The sequence below is a fragment of the Lutra lutra genome, chromosome 13, assembly GCF_902655055.1.
Source record: "Lutra lutra chromosome 13, mLutLut1.2, whole genome shotgun sequence".
In the NCBI taxonomy this organism is placed as follows: Eukaryota; Metazoa; Chordata; class Mammalia; order Carnivora; family Mustelidae; genus Lutra; species Lutra lutra.
The window spans coordinates 15,000,049-15,019,697 of record NC_062290.1 but is presented as its reverse complement, the minus strand read 5'-3'; the positions used below and the strand labels follow the sequence as shown (position 1 = coordinate 15,019,697).

General features: G+C 35.8%; 1 long non-coding RNA gene across 1 annotated transcript in view; it reads right to left on the bottom strand.

Annotated features, from left to right (window-relative positions):
* Window positions 1-11,934, bottom strand: part of LOC125083041 (uncharacterized) — a 74,435-nt gene extending 62,501 nt beyond the window's left edge. The window contains exons 1-2 of the long non-coding RNA XR_007122151.1: window positions 11,848-11,934; window positions 11,028-11,063 (exon numbers count right to left, since the gene is read on the bottom strand). This is a non-coding gene — a long non-coding RNA (uncharacterized LOC125083041). The remainder of the gene's footprint in view (window positions 1-11,027; window positions 11,064-11,847) is intronic.
* Window positions 11,935-19,649: the final 7,715 nt, after the last annotated feature.

Sequence of the window (19,649 nt, the reverse complement as noted above, 5' to 3'; positions counted from 1 at the left end):
TCTATCTATCTATCTATCTATATATCTATATCCCCTCACAATGGAGTATATTACTCAGCCATAAAAAGAATGAAATCTTGCCATCTGCAAGGATGTGAGTAGAGCTAGGGAGTATTGTGCTAAAGGAAATAAGTTAGAGAAAAACAAATACCATATGATTTCACTTATATGTGGAATTTAAGAAACAAATGACCATGGGCAGGGGGACAGGAATTAGGGAGAGACAAACCATAAAATAGTCCCTTAACTGTAGAGAACAAATTGATAGTTACCAGAGGGGTGGTGGGTGGAGGGATGGGGGTATCAAGGAGGGCACTTGTGATTAGCACTGGGTGTTGTATTTTAGTGATGAATAGCTAAATTCATCTGAATCTACTCCTAAAACTATATTATACTATATGTTCACTAACTGGAATTTAAATAAAAACTTGAAACTAAATTTAAAAAATTTTAACATTGTGAGAAAAAGGATGTGTTAAGAAACTTAATGTGGTCATCATTTCACAATATCCACATATATGAATAATGATTATATAATGTATATTATATAATTATATAATTAATATATAATAATTTATATAACGATATTATATAAATCATTATATAACAATGATTTATGTGGCACAACTTAGACTTACACAATACTGTATGTCAATTATATCAGCAGTACTGGAAAAAATTAAATAAATATATTTTTATTTTTTATTTGCCTTTTGTTCTTTTTAGCTTTAATTTGCACCTCTGAGGTGAAAGCTTAGTTTATTGTTTTAATGTATCCTCTTTTATTACATATGGATGTAAAATGTGTATTTCTCTCAGCACTGTTTTAGATACATCCATGATAATTTGAAATGTGTGTTTTTCTTAACAGTTAGCTTAAAATATTTTCTGTATTCATTACAGAGGGTTTTTTTGTGGGGGGGAGAACTGGATTATTTTAGTGGTATATTGTTTAGTTTCCAAAGAGAGATTTTTTAAGTTATCTTTTTTATTGGATACTAGTGAAAATTATTGTTATGAGAGCATATACTTAGCATGGTGCAATCATTTTGAATTCACTGAAACTTTTTCATGAGACAATATCTGATCCATTTTGATAAAAATTTTATGTGAATTTGTGAACTTTGAAGTTATTGGGCATAGTGTTTTATAAATGTGAAGTTGGCCAGTTTAATTAATAATCTTGTTCATATTATTTTATACTGTTAGTCATATTTTGTCTGATTTTAATTCTGTTTACAAAAAGGACTTGTTAAAATCTCCAATTATGATTTTGGAGATCTATCTAGTTCTTCTTTTAGTTCTGTCAATTTTTGCTTTCTTTATTTTGAAACTAACTATTTGCTATGCACAATTAAGACTGTTATTTCTTCTTAATAAATTAGCTCCATTTTCATTAAGAAATGTTATCTTTGGCAATATTTATTACCTTGGAGTCTACTTTGTTTCACAGTAGATGAGGTAATACATCATCTTCTTTGTGCTTATTATTTGCATGGTATATTTTGTTCCATTCTTTTAGTTTTAAAATTTTCTTGCATTTAAAATGTTTTTGTCATAACAAGCAGCACCTAGCTGAGTTTTTCATCTAGTGATATAATTTCTGTCATTGAAATGGAGTGGTTAGCCCCAAATACCATTTGGTTTATTGATAACATTGCTGTTTATTTCTACTATTCTCTATTGTTGATGTACTTCTCCCGCCTCCTTTGAATTAATCCACTGTTTGTTAATATTCTTTATATACCTCTAATGACATTTTAGCTAAGTCTAAAGCATTTTAATAAGTTAGTCTAGACATTACTATACTGTCCTTAACTTTCCACAGTTATTTAAAGATGTCTTTATTTCATCTTTATTATTGAAGCAAATGTTCATTCAGTACAGAATCCTAGGTTTACCTCTATTTCTTTCAGTATTTTAATTATGACGTTGCATTGTCTCTGTGTTCCATTTTTTTTTTCTGATGAGATAATCAGCTGTCATTTTTATTGTTTTCTCCTCTATAGGATGGGCCATTTTTTCTTACTACTCTTAATGTTTTCTTCTTCTTTTTTTTTAATTCTCTCTTTGTCATTAGTGTGACTATGATGTGCCTAGGTGTAATTTTCTTTTTATTTACCTGTTTAGGGTTTGCTGAGATTTATGGATCTCTGCATTGTTGTCCTTCATTTATTTTAGAAAAAAAATTGAGGCAGTAGTTTTTCAAATACTTCTTCTGCACATTCCCTCTTGATTCCTTTTATGGTACTTCCTTGCATGTTAGACTATTTCTTATATTCTTACATGTCCTAGACTCCTCTTTTTAATTTTTTCACTGTTTTTTTTTCTATGCTTCAAATTGCATAAATTACATTATTCTTTCTTGAGCTCACAATCAATTATCCTGCTGTGACTTGTCTGTGACTAGGCACATCTAATGAATTCTTTATTTCCCATATTTTATTTTTCATTTCTAGAATTTTCATGTCTTCTTCCATAGGGGTTTTATTTCTCTGCTTAAGTTACCTCAACATCGACACTTTATCCACAGACCACTTAACATATTTTCAGTGGTCATTATAAAGTCTTTTTCTGTTAATCCCAACACCTGAGTTTTCAGAGGTCTCCCACTGACACTTGTAAACTCTTGAATATTGTCCTATTTTCTTGCCTCTTCACATGTCCAATGCTTTTTCTTACTTTAAGTGAGACGTCATGAATTATACATTGTAGATTTGCATTATGTTCTTTTTTTTTCTAAGTGTGTTGAATTGTGTCTGGCAGATGGTGAAATTATTGGCAGATCATCTTGTCATCTTGTCAAGGCTTGCTTTCAGGCTTTCTTCAGGCCCATTTCAATATTCCTGTTAGTCCTAGAGTGTAGTTTCTTACTCCTAAGCTGTAGATGCTCTGGTCTGAACTGAATCCTTAGGATATCCACGCAGGTCTTTCTCCTGTGGCTGTCCTGAAATGCACATCTCTGCTAAGGGATGTTACTTGTGAAGTCTCTGTTCCAGTTTCAGTTCCACTCCCCAAGAGAGCTGTTCTCTGTTAGGCATTTGTCAGTTCTTCTTGGCAAATGTACAATTTAGAATTGAGTCCAAGTCCTAAGAATTCGCTGTGTAGATTTCTAGGCCGCCTTCTTCTGAGGATTCTTCCTTTCCGGTATCCTGCCCTATAGATTCCAGACGCCTTACCAGCCTTGAAGACAAATTTATGTTTCCTTGGCCCAGCATGTTTCCTAGGCCACAAGAGACTTAGGAAAACTGTGCATATATGTCTTATTCCTGACCTTAGGGGAAATATTCCATTTTTTCCCATTTAAGTAGGATGCTGGCTTTAGATGTGAAGTTTCTAATTTTACAAGGTCAGTTAATTCTTGTAAATCTTTTAAATAATGATTGAGTACTATTTTTTTTCCAAATGACTTTCTCAACACCCATGGAGATAATTATGATTTTTCTCCTCCTATGTTAGTATGGTGAATTAACTTGATGATTCTTCTAATGCTTTTCCCAGAAATTGAACTAGTCTTGCATTCACTGGGATATGTTCTACTTAGTTATGATGTATGAGTTTCTTAGCTCTGTTTTCTAGTATTCAAGACTTTTTCATTGACATTTCTCAATGAGTTTAGTGGTTTTTTACTGTGTATGTATGCTACATTTATTAGTATTTATTAGTTATTATTCATTAGTGCTAGGTAGCAATATAATGTTGCTTCATAAAAATTATCTGAATGTTATTCTTTAGTTTCTAAGCTCTAAAATAATTTTGTATTCTTTTGATACTTCCTATTTGGAAAATTTGGCAGAAATACATGCAAAGTCATTTGGGCTTATTATTTTGTGGGTAAATTTTTAAATAATACTAATTTCTTTTTGGCTATTGATCAGCTTAAGATTTCTATTTCAAATGGGATACATTTATCTTGGACATTAGTCAACCAAATTTTAAAAATATGTATGCTTGTCATTTTTATGGGTTTTTAAAATTAATTCATATATTTCACTTCTTATTTTACTTTTGGTGTTTGGTATTACAAAAAATGTAAAAATTTGTGGTATCTCACATATTTTCCTTATTTAGGTCATCTAATGACATACCTACTTATTTTCCATTAATTTCTTTTTTCTCTTCAATTCTTCTATTTTAAAATTTTTTCACATTATTAATTTTCTGATTTTTGAAATTATTGTGTTCTCAATTTTAATTTATTCTAGTTCATTTATATTTATAAAAATATAGCAAATTCCTTCTGATCACTGCCTTAAATATATCTCATAAATTTTTTTACCTAGCATGATCTTTGTGATTATATTTTTAGAAATTCTCTACTTTTGTTTTGCATTTTACCCTTTACTAAATAATTGTTTATTATTTTTTTCTAATAGTCATTTCTTATAATATCTAGCTTAATAGCTTAATATCCTTTATGATAAGGGAGTTTTGTTTGCTGGATTTCTACTAGAAGGAAGTTGCCAATATTTTCTTTGTGACTAGTATACAGACAATTTTTGTGAATGTCATTATGCATTTGAGAAAAGGGTACATTTTCTATAATAGGTTTAAAGTTCAGTATACATACTATTTTCTTTTAATATGCTTTTTAAAAGTTTCCATGTACTCACTTATTTTGATCCTTTGCACTTGTTTAGATCTGTTTTGGTGTGTTAGAATTTCCTATTATTAGTGAACTCTTTTTAATTGATCCTTGCATTTTTTAGTTTCCATTTCATATAGGAGTTTTCTTGTACTCAGCTTTCTAGGTATAGTCAACTGCAGTTTCATTAATCAATGATGCTGTATCTTATGTATTAAATGTTATAGTATCTTCTGATTATTTGATGGTCTTTTGGTTCTGCAGTATCCTTAATTTACACCTTTCTTCTGCCCCCCTATTCTCAACCCCTTTTACCAGGAAGTATCCAAGAAGTATCTCCATTTTCTACAACACACTTTCATCTCTCAGTACCCGTGCCTTCCCACAACTCCTATCTCTGTTCTCACGCACTGTCAAGCTTCTTCATTTCAGTTCATATGTAGTCAATGATCTCATGTGAGTGTTTTGTCACTAGAGTCACACTTCCTCTTTTTTGAAATGTTTGCAATCTAATCCCATTTTGCCTAGCCTATCTGCTTCCCTGACTCCTTGTCTGTACCATCTGCTTCTAACTCTCATGTCATTCTCATTTCACTGGAAGGAGTGTTCATATTGCCACTTAGATCAAATTTAATGTTCATACTATCCTTTGTTTCCTAAATATGGTATAAACATGAGCTATGTTCAGTTTATTTAGTCCCTTTGTTGACCTGTATGTTTTTGTTTTTGTCAATACATGAAAAAGATCCCATTTAATTGGTCAGCATTATCTTATGGGTACCCAGAAATTCTTAAATTCTCTGTTATGTTGCTGTGTAAAAGAATTATCGCATCGTCTTAAAGTATCTGTGTAATATACATGCAGTTGAGTTGGTGCCCCTGGCTTCAGGTCTCTGAGAAATTTGCACTAGAACTGTTAGAACTTCAATCTCCTCTGAAGTTTGACTGGAAACCATCTGTTCCCAAGCTTATTCACCAGGTTACTCATAGACTGTTTCCTGAAAGCCTCAGTTACTCACTGGCTATTGGCTGAAAGTCTTTCTCCCCCTCCCTTGTTGTGAGCCTCTCCTTAAGGTAACTTATGACATGGCAACTGACTTACTTCTGTGGGAGCAAGCAAGAGAGCAAGAAAAATCATCCAAACAGAAGCCACAGTCTTTTTATAACCTACTCTTAGAAGCAACATCCTATAATTTCTGCCACAGTCTGCTTACTAGGAGTCATTAAACCTGGCTCATCCTCAAGGGGAAGAGATTAAACCAAGGTGTGAAAAGCAATAGGCAGAGGTTACTGAAGGTCATCTCAAAGTGTATCCACCACAAATATTTTGTGGTAGATATATTGATGAGAATATGATCTTCTCACCAAAAGGGCATAGAAGCAATGATACATGAGGGCAGTTAGTACATCTGATGCCCATATATTTGTGTCTAAATACCACTTCTTAGTAAAGAAAAAACAGAGAAATTACTTTTCTAAATCTGCAGCAGGGAAAATACAAAGTGAGCCCTAAACACTATTTTTGTGACCAAAACCAAACCAACCCAAACAAAGAAGACTAATCAGGACATCTCTAAAGAACACAGAAACCATCTTGAAAGGGCTCCCCCTAGCCAAATTTGGGACAAAAGATATGATGGTTCTAATAGACTACACCACATTAAATTAAAAAAAAAAAAATCTTTGAGTTTGTATTAATATCACACAAATTGGGAAGGAAAAAAAGAGGTAAAGCTCTTCTTATACATCTAGATATAAATAAGCAAATAAGTAGTAGACATATCTGCATATATTTGCATATGTGTATTCACATACAAACACACACATAAATATCTAAGTAGAGAAAGTCAGTCAGTGACTCTGGGGCAAGAGTATATTGTAATCCTTATATTATTCTTTTAGCTTTTTAATAGATATGACTATTTCAAAATAAAAAGCTAGAGGAGGAGAAAATAAAAACTTAAAACTCTTAGAATAGAATATAGAATTATAGGGTCACAGAGGACAATTTAGGGGTCCTAATAAAGGGTCACAAATTTAACAAATCTGATTACATTAAAACAAAGAACTTCTATTTATGAAAAATTATGCTTTAGAAAAAGTGATACTACAGAATACAAATTAGGAGAAGATATTTGAAACACTTATAACTGAAAAATAAAAACTCTCCCCAATACATAAAGAACTTATAGGCATCAAAGGGAAGAAAAAATCCCAGCAATTAATTAATTAAATAAAACATAATAGGCTGATGCCTGGGTCTTTTCCTCATTGGAATATATTTTGGCTTTCAAGTAACAGAGAAGTGCTTACAAAGTATGGAGTTAAATGTCAACTCAGAGAAAACCCTTTGAGTTTGAAGTTTCTTGATTTTTATGCCCCATTTGTTGTATGCGGAACATGATAGATGCAGATTTTATATTACTAATTTCTACATTCAAACCAGCTGCATCTTTTAAATCCATTAATTTCCAGTAATTTGCACTAAGTATCTGATCAGGTATTAGGTATCAGTGAAACAGGTATTTTCTGATAAAACATACCTACATTAAAAACTCCCCTAATCTTTTCAAGAGTAAATGCCGATGACATTTTATGAAGATATCTGGAGGACAGCAAGACCTCAGGTATCCAGAGAAGGGGAGAGTATGTTACAAACCCACTATTAAGCTCTTTTCTTCTGATCCAGAATCACAGGGAAAGTCCTAATAACATATATCAAACACCTTTGAGAATGAAATTTCATATAGCAAGGAAGGTAAAAAATTTCAAATCCTTAAGAACCATACCATATCAACCAAAACCACTGTCCAATCATTTAAAATGTAAAAATCATTCTTAGCTTACAGTTTGTACAGAAACAAGCAATAGGCCAAATTTGGTCAGAGTTTGACAACCACTATTCTACACCTTAGGAAAAAAATTATTTTCCTTGTAGGAAATGAGTTGGGGAATTTGGGACATGATCAAGGAAAAAGATAAGACCATGACATAGCTGTAGCATACATAAACTTTGAGGTACAATGAAAGGTTGGAATGCAGAGGACGTCCCTCATAGCAGGAGAGCAAGAGTGCCTCAGAGGCTCTGGCTTGAGACCACCATTCAGAAGGGGAAGAGGACAAGGAAACTCCTATGAGAGAGAGAGGGAAGGATGAAAGGAGGGAGAGAGAGAGAGAAAGAGGCTGTAAGGGGAGTCATCTGTCTAGGTAATGCCACTGAGCCACACAGTGAGAAATCTCTGGGTCAGAAAGCTCCAAAGGGCTATTGCCTCTTTTTGGTTTTGTTTGCTTGATTGGTTGGTTTGGTTTTCAGGGTAGGGTTTTTTTGGTTTTTTGTTTTTTTTTTAATTAATAGACCCTTGATTTCATCTGTGGCTATCAAATGTTGGGTTCTATTTCCTGGGGTATGCAAAGCAGCAGGCAGGTCTAAATGGCTAAAAAATCTGCTTTTTGAGGTCATATTTAAAACAGTGGGATTCATAAAAGCTTGAGTTTGGCTCCAGCAGACTTTAAGAGCTAATGAATTTCTGCTTGCTTTGAAGAAATAAGTAACACAGAGGCAATATAGAAGCCACTATTGACTCACTTTTATAACATTCTTCTAACATCAAGATCTGAAAAGAAAAGAGGGAGATTTCTCACATGTTATAATTTACTAACATACAAAAATGTATTCCATCTGCCTTTGAGTTAGTGGTACCTCTTACCAGGCCCATCTCAACTATGGGCAGGACTTGGGGAAAGTTTACAAATGGAGTCTTCTGTCCTGTCGTTGGTGCCCCTTCTCTTTCCACCTCAGCCTCTCATCGCTCTCTCATTTCCAACCTCTCATCACTCTGTCTGCATGTATGGAGACTGTGGAGACCCGACAACATACCAATCTTCTCCACGGTAACTACCCCTCCGCTCAGCCATAACTTGGCCACTCCTCAGGGCTAAAGAGAGACACATCATTGTCCTGTCAGCCCTGAGTAGGACAAAGTTGATTCTCTGAGCCTGAAAGGGGGCTCAGGGTTATTTAGATAGGAAACTCAGGCTTTGTGGGTATCCAAATTATGGATTCAAAGGGGGAGGCACATTTCCTTGGCCCCACAGACTCCTCGTTCCTTTGTGAACTAGAAAAGAGGCCCCTTCTGTGTCCAGGGATGTGATCTCTCTTAGAGCACTTGCCACACAGAGAACTCAGTAGAAAAGTACTAAGTGAACAACTATGTTGGTGATCGAGGGAATGAAGAAATAGATGAACAAGAGCATGGAGATAAACAGTCGAAAGTGGTGATCCCGATTCCATAAAGCATCATAAAAAAATACAGTTTATAAATTAATTAGCATGGGGTCCCATAGGGAGATGCTGGTACATGGCTTTCTTTCCACAGCAGTAATAGTGCCAGCCATTCTCTGGTGATGAAGTCACATTAGATCATTCAATCATCCATCATTCCATGATGTGTAAATCACAAGTTCCAGAGTGCTAAATTAAGAAACTGATCCCTCTACCCTGCATTTCCTCTCTAATAGATATAGATCACAATTTCTTTGTGTACATCATAGTCTTCCAGCATCATGTATATGTTTAGAGGTTATTGTTACTCAATAACTCTATCTTCATCATATAGGACTAAAGCATCAGAGCTCTTGAAAGATGAAACCTAGTGATCAGTGTCAACACCATTGATTTTTCACTTTGCAAAACTTGTTCATGGGAGGGAGTGAAACTTTTTTTTCTTTTTAAAAAAAATTTATTAACATATAATGTATTGTTTTAGGGGTACAAGTCTGTGATCCATCAGTCTTACAAAACTCAGGCACTCACCATAGCACATACCCTCCCAGTGTCCATCACCCCACTACCACATCCCTCCCACCCCTCTCCCCTCCAGCAACCCTCAGTTTGTTTCCTGATATTAAGAGTCTCTTATGGTTTTTCTGCCTCTCTGGTTTCCTCTTGTTTCATTTTTCCCTCCCTTCCCTTATGATCCTCTGTCTTGTTTCTCAAATTCCTCATATCAGTGAAATCATATAATTGCCTTTCTCTTATTGACTTATTTCTGTTAGCATAATACCCTCTAGTTCCATCCTCGTCATTGCAAATGGCAAGATTTTGAGGGTTTTGATGGCTGCATAGTATTCCATTGTATATATATACCACATCTTTATCCATTAATCTGTGGATGGACATCTAGGCTCTTTCCATAGCTTAGCTATTATGGACATTGATGCTATAAACATTTGAGTGCACATGCCCCTTTGGATCACTACAATTGTATCTTTAGGATAAATACCCAGTAGTGTGATGCTGGGTCATAGGGTAGCTCTATTTTCAACTTTTTGAGGAACCTCCATAGTGTTCTCCAGAGTGGCTGCACCAGCTTGCATTTCCACCAACAGTGTAGGAAGGTTCCCCTTTCTCTGCATCCTTGCCAACATCTGTCATTTCCTGACTTGTTAATTTTAGCCATTCTGACTGGTGTGAGGTGGTATCTCATTGTGGCTTTGATTTGTATTTCCTTGATGCCAAGTGATGTGGAGCACTTTTTCATGTATCTGTTGGCCATCTGGATGTCCTCTTTGCAGAAATGACTGTTCATGTCCTCTGCCCATTTTTAAAAAAATTTTTTAATTAACATATAATGTATTATTAGCCCCAGGGGTACAGGTCTGTGAATCGCCAGGTTTACACACTTCACAACAGGGAGTGAAACATTTTACCAGGGAAGAAGCTGGACATTCTTGACTTGGGAAAATGCTTCTACTAAAATAACAGCTTGTGGTCTGAAAGTGCTTTGGGAAAAGCAGCATACAGTTTACTTTTATTTATTTACTTATTTATCTTATTTTTTAAAAGATTGTATTCATTTACTTGAGAGACACAGAGAGAGAGCACAAGCTGGGGAAGTGGTAGAGGGAGAAGGAGAAGCAAACTCCCCTCAGAGCAGGGAGCCTAATGCGGGACTTGATCCCAGGACCCCAGGATCATGACCTGAGCCGAAAGCAGATGCTTAACCAACCAAGCTACTCAGGCACGCCCACAGTTTACTTTTTTTTTTTTTTTTAAGATTTTATTTACTTATTTGACAGACAGAGAAATCACAAGTAGGCAGAGAGGGGGGGGAATCAGGCTCCCTTCTGAGCAGAGAGCCTGATGCGGGGCTCAATCCCAGGACCCTGAGATCATGACCTGAGCCTGAGGCAGAGATTTAACCCACTAAGCCACCCAGGTGGCCCCACAGTTTACTTTTTGACAACCATTCGATAGCAAATAAAAACTTGAGAGGACTTAGGTACACAGAGAATTACCTTATGAGTCTTTAAATTGGAGTTTAAAAATTTCCAAGGAAGTAGCATTTTATAAATAGGTTGAACATCTGTCTCGTACTGACTACTCAATAGGCAACTTAAACTTTAGTGAACTGTATGGCTGATCTATTAGTGGAAGACTCACCAGGAAGAGTAGGACCAGAGGAAGATACACAAGATTCTGTAATGAAAGAGAAAGCAGGAAGATGTCATGAGCATAGCAATGGGTCTTGGTGACAAGGAAGAAACCCAAAACACAAAACTGAAAGCATTTTTTCTATGCTAATACTATACTAGGAACTAAGTGCATCGTCTAATCCTACATCAGTTCTATAAGAAATGGATGGTAAACTCATTTTAAAACTGAGGAGATTGATACTCAATAAGTTTATATAATTTGTTCATAATTTTCCAACCAGCACTGACCCAAAATCTTTATATTTTCAATTGTGCCAAGGGAGGAAACTGGTATATTAAACAGGGGCACATCTGATTTTGTGTTGTGTTATGCTGTTTTCCTGTTATTGAGCTGTAGTGCTGGGACTGCCATGATTCAGAACTCCAGTTAGTGACTCCCGGATCCTGCAAATCCCCCAGACTTTGTTCCCCACGTTTTGTGACAATGGTTATATGCCCATGAGTTTCTCATGCTCATTGGCTCCCACTTCTTTATATTTTTCTTCTCTTCCTACGTCAGTTTTCTACATTTTCATATAATAATGACAATAATCAGTCTTAAATATGTCTCCTACTAGCAACCTCCAAAGTACGTTAATACATATGGCCTTTGATCCCTGTGCATAGGACAGCCATTTTATTCCCATTTTGCAAAAGGGAGAAAATGAAACTCAGAAAGATTAAGCAACTTGCCTAAAGCCACCCAAGTAGGAAGTGGCAGAACCAGGACTGATCCCCCCCCCTTTTTTTTTTAAATTCCTATTCTATACCACTGCCCTTTCTTGTACCTCAGGCTCACATCAGGGCTTTCGGAGTTCCTTAATCCCACAGAATACATTTAAGACCAAAACATCCTGAAGCATCTGAAGCCAACTTCATATAGCTGGTAGGGTTAAAAGCAAAAGAAACAACAACATCAATAAAAATCATCCCCTTTTTAGCTGTGCATAATAGCCAAATGGAAATCTGAATTTTGTTGAGCAAATATGAAGAGAACTCTTGACCAGGGCCATTTTAAACTCTGTCCCTCTCACATTGGGTCACTTTGGTAAGCAGAAATTTACTGAGGGGGGAAAAATTCTGTTTAAAGAGAATTTTGTTTTGAAAGCATTTAAAATAATTTGGTAAATCGTTTAGTGTGGATATTACATTATGACCCAATAGGAATCTCTGAGCATATTTCTTTCCTAACATATGATAGAAGCCAATCCTTGAGCACCCTCTTAGGTTCAAAGTGGCTTGTAAAACTGAATATCAGTAATGAAGTTATAAATTCAGCATTCCAAAGCCTAACAAAAGCCAGCCACAGTAATTACAGAACAGAACTAAATTATATATATATTCAAATTATATACATATATAATTAACATAGAATAATGAATAACATATATAATATAATAAAGAGTCTGAAGAGTTACCGAAATGACATGGAAGCTGGGAATAGAAAGATGACCTATGAAGGATGATAGGACACATGTTCCAAGCAGAGGAAAAAATTAAAAATCAAACAAAACCAAAAAACCACTTAAACCTTCCTAAAACATACAGCTTTCAACATACCCACTATGAAATTCTGTTCTGCTCTGATTCCCTTAGGTGATGCCTGCTTTGAAGGTCTTACTGGCTTGTTAAATTGCAATGAAGGCAAATTGGTTCCCCTTTTAACATTGACAGGTTACCACCAGCCCCATGCCACTATGTTAACAAGCACTACCAACCTCTGCGCTGCTCTACTGCTCCAAACCCCTCCGGGTGCCACACTGTGTTGGGGGCAGAGATAAGTCTAGCGAGAAAGTCATCACACTGAAATCATGATGTTGTCAGGATCATCTCACTGTACTCTGGCAAACACTACATTAAGCTGCTGATAGCAACATAAAACTCAGCAGGGTTGAATGATCACCTACATTCTGATTTTCCTCTGGCTCTATGAAAATAGCGCATGTGATGCTTTGTACACGAGTCTCTTTTTCATATGTAAATACCAGGAGAGAGAGAATCCAATAAATAAACCTTAAAATATTTGAATTACTTGGACTGTAAAGCTAGACAAGTTTACACTTTGAAGCATCATGAATTTATATCCTTTATATTTGTTTCAACAGATAATATTGCTATTGAGTTTTCATATCAATAATATAGCACAGAGGAGTGCAGTGTCATATATGAGCACATAAATGTCTATTTAAAGAAGTATGCATTTGCATTTACTAATACCTTGTATGCCATATGCTAGGTTTTTTTTAAAAGAAAGACTATAAATAGCAAAGGCTCTTATTTTTTTCAATAATTCTTGAAAATAATACTTCTAGGCTGATAAATTTTATCAACACCAAACAGTACAGCAGGAAACTTACACACAATCTAATGCTTGTGTTTCTAAAAGACACTGTTCAATTTATGACATGTTCCATATGAAGGCCAGGATACACATAGCCTCCTAAAACAGTCTCTGAGATTTAAAGCCCATACTATTTCTTATGGACTTGGTTTGCCTGCCATTTATAATTTCCATTTATTGCTTCCTTAATTGCCTGGGCATGACCTTATATTTTGTAACCTTTTCCTTTTCCTCTTTAGGGCTTTAAATGATTTGCACATATCATCTTTAATTGACACCTCAGTGTGACATCAGCAAAATAGAGAGGATGGATAGTACAATCCACAAAACATTATCCTTGCAACTACATTTCTAATACTTTGAAAAACAAATTAGCAGAACACACTTGCTTTTAAGCTTTTCTTGGCAATCTTTTCTAGAAGGCTGATTCTAGTACTCAAATTCCAGTATTCAAATCTTGTGCACCAAAACAATAAACAAAGACTTTTAACTTCAACCCAAAACTCAGCAAATGAGATTTACATAGGGAATACTTTTCTTCAAGTAAGTTGATAGTAAAGTTTTGAGACTAAGAGGTGAGAGTAGAGTTGAGAAAGTATAATCCTTCTTTAGTTGGGGTTAATGGGATGGAAGGCAGATATTATCATCATATACTTCTAGAACTCCTAGGAAACTTGGAGACCACAAGACCAGTCCTCTCAGTACTGAGGACCCTGAAGCCTGATAGCTTTCTTAGCATCAGAGAGTTTCTAATAGTAGTTGGGACCACTCAGGCATTTCAACTGCAGGTCTTATGTGTTTTCTACTACATCAAGCTCTTTTCTTTCAGAACCTGATCTAAAATAATCAAAGCAGATGTAAAAAATATATTAGCAAACATATAAATCAATGGGGGGAAATGGCACTATATGAGAGAGAAGTACTGAATGATTAAGATGTTTTATTGTATGAAAATGAGGAAGAAGAGGAGACAATTCCAGTGACAAGCAGTAACAGATATTAAAGACAACTTATATCACGTAGGTCTCTCATCCTTTATTTTCTATTCATCTGATACTTAAATCCCCTCTATAAATCCTATTGATATCATTCCATTATATAATTAATATGCAGTCATCCAAATCATACTTGAATCCATTTGGTGATGGAGAAATACTGTTTCAGAGGCATGCATTTCATCTGACTCAACCCAAACCAATTTCCTTTCAAGTTCTTTCCTTGAAGAAAAAATACTTCTAGATTAGAGAGTGAAATGATGATAACCACTCAATGTTTAGATTCATTTACTCTTTTTACAATGGAAAAAAATGTATCTGAATCCAATATAAGCACAAAGAATTTGCTATCCTTTATGATGAAACATGCAAAGCCAAAAAGTGAATTAAAATTATCTTTTTCAACTTTTCCACTGTTAAGTATGGCAATTGTATTAGGTACTTTATCAGTTTCCATGATAGCCTTGAAATATATGATTATATATATACTTATATATATAATCAAATTATTTAAGAAGTTAATAGCATCAATAGAAAGCTGGGGCTATAGCTAAGGTTCTTTCCTTGCATTACAATGTCACATACCTTTAATAGCTTTGAACCAAATAATAATTTTTTCAATATAAAAAAAATTCAAGAGTCTTATTTACCTTCTAGTAAAGCAGTCATTTATCTTGAACTGTTCAATGGTAAAACAAGATATTCTATAGAAAGTACAGATGGATGAATGATAAGTACTAGCGTGAATGAAAAACATCTCAAGGCAAAAATGCAGAAGCCATACATAATAGGAAAGGATGTTTATAGAACACAATCAATGACCTTGTCTTGAATTCTGTGTCTGAAAGAGAAATGTTCTTAGTAGAGGCTTCAAATAGAGATCATATTTTGTCTACCATCACTGCTAAACTTTCCATGGATGAGGAGTCAGATTTAAATTTGAGTAAGTCAGATTTTACCCTTTAGTTAATCCTGATCCATACAGTATCATAAATGCAAAGCCTTCAAGTACTTTCTAAGAATACTCTTTGAACTATTTTTAAATTTTAACTTATTATCCCAAATTTATTGTTATCTGTGTCTCAGTATGACCACACGCATGTAGATCAGAGATGCCCTTTCCATGTATATGCATGTACGTATGTATATGCAATCACACATAACACATATCATTAATTTACTGAGTAACGTACTACAATGGTTCTTGCTTTAAGGAATAGCAAAATAACCCAGCATACCTCAAAAAAGAAAGAAAGAAAGAAAGCTAAACAGCAATCCCCACCTTGCAAAATAAAAAAAATAAAAATAAAATAAGCAATGGAATGTGTATTTGGAAAAACAAAGGCAATTTAGGAGTATTTTTTTTTATTTTTTTAAAGATTTTATTTATTTATTTGACAGAGAGAAATCACAAGTAGGCAGAGAGGCAGGCAGAGAGAGAGGAGGAAGCAGGCTCCCTGCTGAGCAGAGAGCCCGATGTGGGGTTTGAACCCAGGACCTGGGATCATGACCTGAGCCGAAGGCAGCGGCTTAACCCACTGAGCCACCCAGGCACCCCTAGGAGTATTTTTTATACCTCAAAACTACAGGTAGAGCAAAAATCATGATTAACTCCTTTAGCCTACTGGAGCCAGTTCAGCTTACGTGAGACAATTGTTAAATTCTCAGAAATTTGGGGAGCTGGTTAATAAATATAACCATTATTAAAAAGTAAATTGAAGCTTACAATTGAATAAGATATTAAAAACAAAGGTGACAGAAACTAAAAATTCATAATTTTCTAATTATTTTGCTACATTTTACTATTATCAATGTGCTTGAGGTGGTTTAAGTCTATTATTATACCAGTCCCGGGGAAACACTATAGAATCATGTGACACTGAACATCTCTTTCGGACACCTCTTTCACTGCTTTTAGTTGGTTCCTTAAAATCAACCATGGTGTGGGGGGCACCTGGGTGGCTCAGTGGGTTGGGCCTCTGCCTTCGGCTTGGGTCATGATCTCAGGGTCCTGGGATCGAGCCCCTCGTCTGGCTCTCTGCTCGGCGGGGGGCCTGCTTCTCCCTTCTCTCTGCCTGCCTCTCTGTCTACTTGTGATCTCTCTCTCTGTCAAGTAAATAAATAAAAATTTAAAAAAAAATCGACCATGGTGGGGATACTCACAGCACAGAAATCAACTAAAGCTGCAATGCAAGGTGTTTCATCCCCCTCCATCCCAAAGACAGCTGCTGCTAAATATTTAAAAGCACACCACTGATATCCTGAACAGGAATGAATGCAGCTTTGTGGTTCACAACACAACCTCTGAATATGACCTTGTCCCTTAATATCTGTGTGCTCTTGCAAAATTTTCTTAAATAAGTAGTGACCTAGTCTCTTCGTCTGTAAAATGGTTTATAAATCTTTTTAAGCACTTAACACTGTCTGGATTAGAACTTTAAGTGATCAGTAAATGCTAACTGTAATCACTATCAACCACAAGATGTAGCAATGAACTACAGAATGGGCCAGTGGATTTAGTCTTAAGTTCAAGAGAACTGGTAAAATAGACAAATTAGGTTTTTTCATAATTTACTTAGTTCTTTTTTTTTTAAGATTTTATTTATTTATTTGTCAGAGAGAGAGAGGGATAGAGAGCGAGCACAGGCAGACAGAATGGCAGGCAGAGGGAGAAGCAGGCTCCCTGATGATCAAGGAGTCCGATGTGGGACTTGATCCCAGGACGCTGGGATCATGACCTGAGCCGAAGGCAGCTGCTTAACCAACTGAGCCACCCAGGCGTCCCTACTTAATTCTTTATATAGAATTGCATGCCTTGGGAGCTAGAGTATAGGGAAAAATCAGTTGCATTCTCTGAAAAACCTACAAAGAATAGGATTTTTATGCTTGTATAAAAACATATATGCTTTTCTAATACTTAATTTTTTATTTATAGGGTTTTTTTAACTTTTAATTTTAGTATATAGGGTTCTTTAACTTTTTAAATTTTTTAAACTTTTTAAGTTTCCAAACAGTATAAATCATCTATATCTATATCTATCTATCTATATATATAGTAGTAATTTAACCAAATATCCATCACAATCCAGTAGAAAGGTTCTGACTCCAGGACTTTGTAGAACTAACATTTTTATATTGATTCTGTTTTAATTTCCTGTGTCTAGCAGAGCAAACCATCTATCTACCATGGATGGCCTCCAGTTTCCTCAGCTTTACATTGAAGTTATTTTACAAGGTTGGATTAGCAGCTTGAACTTTTTTTTTTTAATTTTTGATTTATTCATTTGAGAGAGGAGGGGGTGGTCAGTGGGAGAGGGAGAAGCAGACTCCCCACTGAGCAGGGAGCCCTACACCAGGCTTGATTCCAGGACTCTGGGATCAAAACTTGAGCTGAAGGCAGGCATCTATCCAACTGAGCTACACAGGCACCCCAAATCCATCTTATGAATAAAATCTTCCATAGCATGGTACTATATAGTTAGGATAATACATGGGATGATGGATTGAACACATATATTTACTTCCCCCTCCCATCCAAAATCCCAGATAAAAATAATGAAAAGCACATAAACAGCAATGAGAAATACCAAAAGCAACATCAGTATTCAAGAAATTTAGAAGAATTCTCATGAGATATAAAACAGGGACAATAATCAGACCAGAGAAAATGATAGCCAGAGACCTGCAGAAGTAAATTTCACAGATAACACAAAGATTGTAGCAAATAAATACAATGAACAGAACACTCAAAAGCAAATACTGCAGAAATTCACTAGAAACTTTATCCTGAGCAACAGGACTATTTGTAATCCTCTTAGTCTGAGAAGTGCATGCAGCTGAAGTGCATGTTTGTTTAAGGCTGAAGTTCTTGGCCAAATTTATTTGTTCATTATATTATTTTTTTTAGAGTAAGTCTGAGTTCAGTCATCATTTTAGGTGTCTTCCCTGTTGCTAGTGGGCTGTGAATATTCTGTGTCTTTGCATGTCTGGCCCTCTTGTTTCTCACTCACATTTGAATGGTACTTTTGATACAGTCAGACTCAGTTATTTTTCTGCAGAGCATTGAGAAAATTAGCCTATTGGCTTTATGCATCTGAATTGTTAGTAATAAGTCTAACAGATCAATCTGATTCTTTGTCTGTGTATAGCTACTTTTCCCTTCTCTTTTTGGAAGCTTTTAGGATTTCCTACTTTAGTTTTCACGACCATTATTTTTCTGTTTTTCTACCAGTGAGATTTTTTTTACTCTGTTTAGCTCTTAGAGACTAGTTTCAGTATGACTACAATTTTTCTTTAATTCTAGTGTACTGTGGTATTTTCTACTGCGTATTTTTTCCCCTCAATTTATTTTATTCTCTCCTTTTGGAGTTCTCTTTTTTATTTTTATTATTTTTTAATTAACATATAGTGTTTTATTTGCTTCAGGGGTACGGTCTGTGAATCTTGAGGTTCAAGATGGTGACATTGAAAGATCCTGAACTCACCTCTTTCCCCAGACACTGAGTCTGAATATGAAACAATTTGGGGGTGGGGTGGGTAGGTAAAGGGAAAGGGAAAAAAAAAAAAAGAAAAGGAAAGGAAACCTAAAGTCTGGCTGAGTAATATCTACACAGCAGGTTAATGAGATGAAAACCACATCAAACAGGTCAGGAAAGGCTAGGTAGGTCACAAACCCCTAAACCCCACCACAGGCCAGCCACCCGCAATCAGGGGAGAGCTCAACACCCAAACTTCCCAGAGTAGCGAGGGGTTTGAACCCCACACTGGGCACCCCAGCTTTTAAAATCTGTACCTGAGAGGCACCCCCCCCCCCCCACCAAATATCTAGCTTTGAAAACCAGTGGGGCTTGTGTCTAAGAGGTCACAAGACAGCAGCGATCTAAGAAATGGGTCTTAAAGAGCTCTGCTCAGGGGCGCCTGGCGGTGGAGCGGGTTATGCATGAGATTCTTCGTTTTGGCTCAGGTCTGGATGGAGCTCGCTTTGGCTGGTGCTTAGGGCGAGTCTGCTTAAGATTCTCTCTTCCTCTCCCTCTGACCCTCCATTCTTGCTCTCTCTCTCTCCCTCCAATAAATCTAACAAAAACAAAAACAAAACCTCTCACTCAGACTTAACCCGCCCAGACTTCCCATAAAAGAGGCTCCTTTGCTTATACTAAAGCATCAGCCTGCGGGGTCGCCTAATCACACAGGCGGAAGCCTGAAGGAGAACTTCAGCAAAGGAAGCTGGTGAGGGTCAATTTTCCAGTTTTGCTCT